The following is an 8402-nucleotide window of genomic DNA, read 5'->3' as shown; positions in this document are numbered from 1 at the left end:
CTCCCTCCCTTATCTACCCCCAGCAGCAGCTGCCCCAAAGGAGCCTCCCTCCCTCCCTCCCTTATCTGGGCCCCAGAGATGTCCCCGCCCCCTTGGGATTCCCCTTGCTGCCCATAGATCCATCAGTGAGTAACACTTACGAACAGGAATGTTGGGTGGCTGTGAGTTTTTCAGGCTGCATGGCCATGTTCCAGCATCATTCTCTCTTGACGTTTGGCCTGCATCGGTGCCTAAGGGCATCTTAGAATCATAGAATCATAGAATAGTAGAGTTGGAAGAGACCACATGGGCCATCTAGTCCAACCCCCCGCTAAGAAGCAGGAAATCGCATTCAAAGCACCCCCGACAGATGGCCATCCAGCCTCTGCTTAAAAGCCTCCAAGGAAGGAGCCTCCACCACGGCCCCGGGGAGAGAGTTCCACTGCCGAACAGCCCTTCTCACTGTGAGGAAGTTCTTCCTGATGTTCAGGTGGAATCTCCTTTCCTGTAGTTTGAAGCCCTTGTTCCCTTGCGTCCTAGTCTGCAGGGCAGCAGAAAACAAGCTCCCTCCCTCCTCCCTATGACTTCCCTTCACGTATTTGTACATGGCTCTCATGTCTCCTCTCAGCCTTCTCTTCTGCAGGCTAAACATGCCCAGCTCTTTAAGCCGCTCCTCATAGGGCTTGTTCTCCAGACCCTTAATCATTTTAGTCGCCCTTCTCTGGACGCTTTCCAGCTTGTCAACATCTCCCTTCAACTGTGGTGCCCAGAATTGGACGCAGTGTGATTCCAGGTGTGGTCTGACCAAGGCAGAATAGAATAAGGGGGAGCAGGACTTCCCTGGATCTAGACGCTATTCCCCTCTTGATGCAGGCCAGAATCCCGTTGGCTTTTTTAGCTGCTGCATCACATTGTTGGCTCATGTTTAACTTGTTCCCCACGAGGACTCCAAGATCTTTTTCGCACACACTGCTGTCAAGCCAGGCATCGTCCCCCATTCTGTATCTTTGATTTCCATTTTTTCTGCCGAAGTGAAGTATCTTGCATTTGTCCCTGTTGAACTTCATTTTGTTAGTTTTGGCCCATCTCTCTAGTCTGTCAAGATCGTTTTGAATTCTGCTCCTGTCTTCTGGAGTGTTAGCTATCCCTCCCAGTTTTGTGTCATCTGCAAACTTGATGATCGTGCCTTCTAACCCTTCGTCTAAGTCGTTAATAAAGATGTTGAACAGAACCGGGCCCAGGACGGAGCCCTGCGGCACTCCACTTGTCACTTCTTTCCATGATGAAGACGACGCATTGGTGAGAATCACCCTTTGGGTTCGTTCGCTTAGCCAATTACAGATCCACCTAACCGTAGTTTTGTCTACCCCACATTTTACTAGTTTGTTTGCCAGAAGGTCGTGGGGGACTTTGTCGAAGGCCTTACTGAAATCCAGGTAGGCTACATCCACGGCATTCCCTGTATCGACCCAACTCGTAACTCTATCGAAAAAAGAGATCAGATTAGTCTGGCATGACTTGTTTTTGGTAAATCCGTGTTGACTATTAGCAATGACCGCATTTGTTTCTAAGTGTTCGCAGACCACTTCCTTAATGATCTTTTCCAGAATCTTGCCTGGTATCGACATGAGGCTGACCGGACAGTAATTGTTTGGGTCGTTCTTTTTTCCCTTCTTGAAGATAGGGACCACATTCGCCCTCCTCCAATCTGCTGGGACTTCTCCCGTTCATCTTCAGAGGTTCTGTTGGCAGTGAAGCAAGTGGAGTGTCTCTCTAACTGGAATAATGTCCAGGGTGGGAGAAAAGACCCCACAGAAAAAGAGTAAATTTAAAGAGAGTTTAAAGAGAGTAAATTTTGAATAGTTAGTTGCAAAGTCAAGCAGTGAGGGTCTCTGCAGAGAGGTAGCCTGCCGGTTGTTGCCTGGAAAGTACCAAAAAAGAAAATGGGTTCCCTGGAACTACAAAGACATTCACAGTAGAAACAACATTTTTCTCCTGAAGGATGAATTTTCTCATAAACAATAAATGTTCTTTAGTTCTTTGATTGTTCCACATACACGCATACTCTGCAAACAGTTTGATTCCTACTCGCATTGGAATCAAACTGTTTGCAGAGTATGCGTGTTTAAAACTTAGATCTTTCTGATCCACATTTTAAAAACTCAAAAACAACAACAACAACAACAACAACAACAACTGCAAAAAAGACTACAATCCACCTGATGAAGACCCTTTGAGTTGAAACCGGTTGTGGTTTTGCAGTCTACTATCCATAATAAAGAAACAAGAATAATCTATATATAAAAAAGAGTGATGGAATCCTGGCGACCGACAAAACAACAAAACTAAACACCCCACAACCTCGAAAATTGACAGCACAACCCCTCATCAACGCCTCTAGGTTGATACAACAAAAAGAAAAGAAAAATAAAGTCCTAATTAGAGGGAAAGCAACATTTGTTTTTATCCAATTGCTGCCAGTTAGAAGGCTAAGCTCTGCCCACTTGGTCTCCTAGCAATCCACTCAGCCCAGGGCACAGGCAGAGTTAGGCCTCACTTAGGCCTCTTCCACACTGCCTATAAAATACAGACACCACCAGACAACGCCACAGCAACGCGTGGCTGGGCACAGCTAGTCATTCTATATAAGAAGAGGACTCAATTTGTGTATGTGGAACAATCAAAGAACTAAAGAACATTTATTGTTTATGAGAAGAGGAGTAAATTCATCCTTCAGGAGAAAAATATTGTTTCTACTGTGAATGTAACAGTCCTTTGTTTTGTCGAAGGCTTTCATGGCCGGGATCACAGGGTTGTTGTATGTCTTTCGGGCTGTGTGGCCATGTTCCAGAAGTATTCTCTCCTGACGTTTCGCCCACATCTATGGCAGGCGTGTTCAGAGGTTGTGAGGTATGGATAAAGTCCTTTGTTTGATTGTTTAACAACACCTTTTGTATCTGTTTTCATACTGATGTATTGAACTAAATTTAGGTTTAATGATTTCTGCATTACTGTAATAGTGGATACTTGTCTTTGTTGTTGCCTGGAGGCATCCTCTGTTTGGGAGGGGTTTAGGAAGGTTGGTAGAGAAAAACCTGTCCCTGACTTGGCCTCTCAAGTGACCTCTTCTGCCTTTCCTGGAATCATAGAATCATAGATTCCTAGAGTTGGAAGAGATGTGGTGGGCCATCCAGTCCAACCCCATTCAACCAAGAAGCAGGAAATTGCATTCAAAACACCCCTGACAGATGGCCATCCAGCCTCTGCTTCAAAGCCTCCAAAGAAGGAGCCTCCACCACACTCCAAGGCAGAGAGTTCCACTGCTGAACAGCCCTCACAGTGAGGAAGTTCTTCCTGATGTTCAGGTGGAATCTCCTTTCTTTCCTGTAGTTTGAAGCCCTTTTTCCCTTGCGTCCTAGTCTGCAGGGCAGCAGAAAACAAGCTCCCTCCCTCCTCCCTAGGACTTCCCCTCACGTATTTATACATGGCGCTCATCATGTCTCCTCTCAGCCTTCTCTTCTGCAGGCTAAACATGCCCAGCTCTTTCAGCCGCTCCTCATAGGGCTTGTTCTCCAGACCCTTGATCATTTTAGTTGCCCTGCTATGGAGTTCCCTGTCTTTTTGTTCTCTCAGAACGAGCTTTAGCCTCATTAGGGGAAGGAGGATTCCCTTTTCCTATCAGCCATATCCTGAGTCTTGAATAAAACCTTTTGGGTAATGTTCCATTATCCAGGCAGAGGCCACTAGAGGGCACTAGAGAGGGAGGCTGGTAAAGGTCAAGGTTTCCCCCTGATATTAAGTCCAGTCGTGTCCGACTCTGGGGGTTGGTGCTCATCTCCATTTCTAAGCCAAAGAGCCGGCGGTGCCCATAGAAACCTCCAAGGTCATGTATATGGAGCACAATTACCTTCCCGCCGGAGCGGTACCTATTGATCTACTCACATTTGCATTTTTTCGAACTGCTAGGTTGGCAGAAGCTGGGGCTAACAGCGGGAGCTCACCCCACTCCTCAGATTCTAACCATCAACCTTTCAGACAGCAAGTTCAGCAGCTCAGTGGCTTAACCTGCTGTGCCACCGCGGGGTCATAGAGGGAAACATAGTCCATTTTCAGGGATGTAGGGTGGGTTGATGGAGAAAACCATTTCCCTGTTTTCCTGTTATTTCCCGCACCCATGTCCCCATCATAAAAACAACCTTCACTTATGATATAGGAAGAGCGAAGGGGGCATAACCAGCAAAAATGGGGGACGTGGTCGGAGCCAGCCCTAGGTATTTTTCAAGTGTAGGCGAACAGAATTGGTACCCCCCTGCAAACCAATGACTGAAAAATAAAAGCGCTGGATAAGCGAAAATGTTGGATAATAAGGAGGGATTAAGGAAAAGCCTATTAAACATCAAATTACATTAAGATTTTACAAATTAAGCACCAAAACATCATGTTTTGCAAGAAATCAACAGAAAAAGCAGTCTCAACTGTGCCCCTGTATGTTTTGCGCCCAAAGCGACCGCTTAATTCGCCTCATTGTTGGACCGGCTCTGGACGTGGTTTTCCTCCTCACCTCCCTCCCTATAAAATGAATTATCCTTCTCTCTCTACTGCCCTCTTGTGGCCTCCGCTCAGATAATGGAACAGTACCAGTAGGAGAATTTGGTGTAAGTGACGGGTGTTGTGGTCATCTCTGAGCGGTGAGACTCAATTGAACCCTCTCTGGGGGAGATTCCACCAAAAATGCAGCAGAGTAGCAAAAGCAAAGCTTTCAAATGCAACAGTTACTTACACGGGGCGAGCAAGAGAAGCCTTTGAGCATTTAGGATTGCAATGGACTGCAGAGTCTCAGTAAAAGTTCAAAAAGTATTTATTCAGGTAAAAAGAACTCCATTGTAGATAGAAAGGCTTGGGAGCTGTCTAGTCTACTCTAGGCTGCTTTCTAAGGAAAAATAAGAAAGGAAAAATAACAAACATCTAAATAGTTACATCTTGCCAGGAGAGACCGCAAGATGCTTCTTGTTAGCGAGAAGAACAAAGGGAAAAGAGACTATAGTTCCAACCTCATGGCCCAGTTTATTGGGGCCATAAAAGACATTCTGACCAATGGGAAGTTAGTGTCCCTGGAGATTCACATTTCGACTAACTTCAAAGTAAGGGATGTGACGTAAACAGGATAGAGTGAAGCACAGTAAAGCCTGTCTAGGCATGCTTTGGAAACAGGGAAAGGATTCCCTCCATCTAACTCTATCATCTATCTGACTACATCTAGACTTGAGTAGTCCAGGGTGATTCCCAACAATGGGTAGTGATGGAAATCATAGGTGGTGGGTTCACAGTGAGAGGAAGGAGGGGAAGGGGTGTGGGGCCAAATGTCTGCAGTGTGGAAACCTCTTCATTGAAAAATACACAAGACAACTGAGTGCACTAAACAGTGTGATCCCAAGGTAGGGAAAAACTCCATTTTATTACAATATGGAGTTAGACTGAACTCTCTTCTTCTGAACACTTCCCAGCGGGCCCGGGCTGTGGCGCAGGCTGGAGAGCAAGCCAGCTAAAACCAGCTGCAATGAATCACTCTGACCAGGAGGTCATGAGTTCGAGGCCTGCTCGGAGCCTATGTTTGTCTTGTCTTTGTTCTATGTTAAAAGGCATTGAATGTTTGCCTATATGTGTAATGTGATCCGCCCTGAGTCCCCTTCGGGGTGAGAAAGAAGGGCGGAATATAAATGCTGTAAATAAATAAATAATCTGATGAAGTCAAAAGATGAATGTTTGTTGAGGTTGGAGAGATTAGAGTTAAGACAACAGGGCCAGCAATGAAGGACTCACTCCTCCAAGCGACTTTGAGATAAGGAGAGCAGGTGCACAAGAAACGATCTCATGAGAGGCACTTTGGCTTTTGAAAGGGGGTTCATGTCGATTCCATCTTTTTGAGAAAAATACTGCATTTAAGTATGGAGCTCTCAGTGTCAAGGCCCGTGCAATTCATGTAACCAAGTGTCAAGCTGTTAGGGATTCGTCTTCTTCAGAAGAGGAAGGGGAGCAGGACAGTGTTCATGAATCTGAGGGTGAATTGGAATCTGAGGAGATTTTGCAAGTACCCACATTTCAGAAAAGGCGAAAGGAAACAGAGCACAGACGTCGTTCAGCTAGAATAGCTGCCAGAAATGCAGTTGAGTAATTAGGATCTGCCCTCGCAGCTGTGAGGGGACTCAGGGCTATAAAGCAGAAGCAGGTGCAGCCAGCTCTTGCTGGTAACAAACTGACTCTAATGCCTAAGCCTTCACTCCCCTTGTGCCTGCTTCAAGTCTGCATCTGGGAAACTGCTCCTAAGGATTTATTGCCATTTCTTTGTCTAAAGTAAGACTGCTACTTGATTTGGGAACTTATCAGAGACTAAGGACTGTGCTTGCCCTAAGACTTCCTTGCTTCCTTTTGCATTATTCCACTGAGTGTGCTGTTATTTATGTTTTGCTGGAGTAAAGCAGTTTTCATTTACTTACCACAGTGTTTTAAGGCTGATCTTGAAAGACAAAACAGGACACAAGCCGTTCCTGCGTTCTGATCTTGTGAGGTATAGTTTTGCCTGCCTTGGAATTTTGTACCTTGTCTTTCCATATCTCACCGGATTTGTTTGGAGACTTTCTTTGAAGGTACAGTAGAGTCTCACTTATCCAACCTTCACTTATCCAATGTTATGTATTATTCAATGCAGTTTGCCTTTTAGTAGTCAATGTTTTTGTAATCAAACTTTCAATACATTGCTACGTTTTGGTGCTAAATTCATAAATACAGTAATTATTACATAACATTATCATGCATTGAACTGCTTTTTCTGTTGTAAAACATGATATTTTTGTGCTCAATTTGTAAAATCATAATGTAATTTGATGTTTAATAGGCTTTTCCTTAATCCCTCCTTATTATCCAACATTTTCACTTATCCAACGTTCTGCCGGCCTGTTTATGTTGGATAAGTGAGACTCTACTGCAGAGGTCCTCAAACTTTTTAAGTGGAAGGCCAGTTCATAGTCCCTCAGATTGTTGAGGGGCCGAATTATCATTTGAAAAAAAAATGAACTAATTCCTATGCACACTGCACATGTCTTATTTGTAGTGCAAAAAAATCAACAACAACAATAATTTATTTATTTGCTACATTTATACTCAACCCTCTCTCACCCTGAAGGGGACTCAGAGCGGCTTACAAGTTGTATGTACATACAATATATTATATTATTAGCATAGCACAATATTAGCATTATATATTACTATATTGTACTATACCAATATACCATATTATTATTAGTAATATTACATTTAATATATAATATATAATTAATATTATTATATTATACAATATTATTACATTGGATTATTATTATTAGCCGCCCTGAGTCCCCTACTAGGTGAGAAGGGTGGGGTAGAAATACCGTAATAAATAAATATTATATTGTATTACATTATAATATTATTATATATATATACTAGCTGTGCCCGGCCACGCGTTGCTGTGGCGAAGTCTGGTGGTCTGGGAAATAAAGTCTTGAGGAATTGGTGGTAGTTAAGGTCAAGGGTAAAGGTTTTCCCCAGACATTAAGTCCAGTCGTGTCTTACTCTGGAGGTTGGTGCTCATCTCCATTTCTAAGCCGAAGAGCCGGTGTTGTCCGTAGACTCCTCCAAAGTCATGTGGGATGACTGCATGGAGCGGCGTTACCTTCCCGCCGGAGCAGTACCTATTGATGCACTCACATTTGCATGTTTTCGAACTTCTGGGTTGGCAGAAGCTGGGGCTAACAGTGGGGGCTCTCTCCACTCCCCCAATTCAAACCTTTGGCCTTTCGGTCCAGAAGTTCAGCAGCTCAGCGCTTTAACACGCTTCGCCATCAGGGGATATTATTTCCTAAAGGTTGTGAATATACAATATTTCTGATTGGTTTTTTTTGTTTGTTGGAGGCAAGTATGAATGCTGCAATTAGGAAAAATGATTAGGATGTAATGGCCTTGCAGCTTTAAAGCCTGGCTGCTTCCTCCCTGAGTGAATTTTTTGTTGGGAGGTGTTAGCTGGCCCTGATTGTTTCCTGTCTGGAATTCCCTTGTTTTCAGAGTGGTGTTGTTTGCGATATTTTATGTGCTTCTACTGTCTGTGGCCCTGAAAACAGAGGATTTTCCAGACTTTGATGATGGGAATACTTTGTTGGGAGGTGTTAGCTGGCCCTGATTGTTTCCTGTCTGGAATTCCCTTGTTTTCAGAGTGGTGTTGTTTGCGATATTTTATGTGCTTCTACTGTCTGTGGCCCTGAGAAAACAGGATTTGCCAGACTTTGATGATGGGAATACTTTGTTGGGAGGTGTTAGCTGGCCCCGATTGTTTCCTGTGTGGAATTCCCCTGTTTATTTACTGTCCTGGTTTTAGAGATTATATTGTTCTG

Source organism: Anolis carolinensis, unplaced genomic scaffold, assembly GCF_035594765.1.
Source record: "Anolis carolinensis isolate JA03-04 unplaced genomic scaffold, rAnoCar3.1.pri scaffold_30, whole genome shotgun sequence".
NCBI lineage: Eukaryota > Metazoa > Chordata > Lepidosauria > Squamata > Dactyloidae > Anolis > Anolis carolinensis.
The sequence above is the reverse complement of the archived record's forward strand: the minus strand, read 5'-3'. Positions refer to the sequence as shown.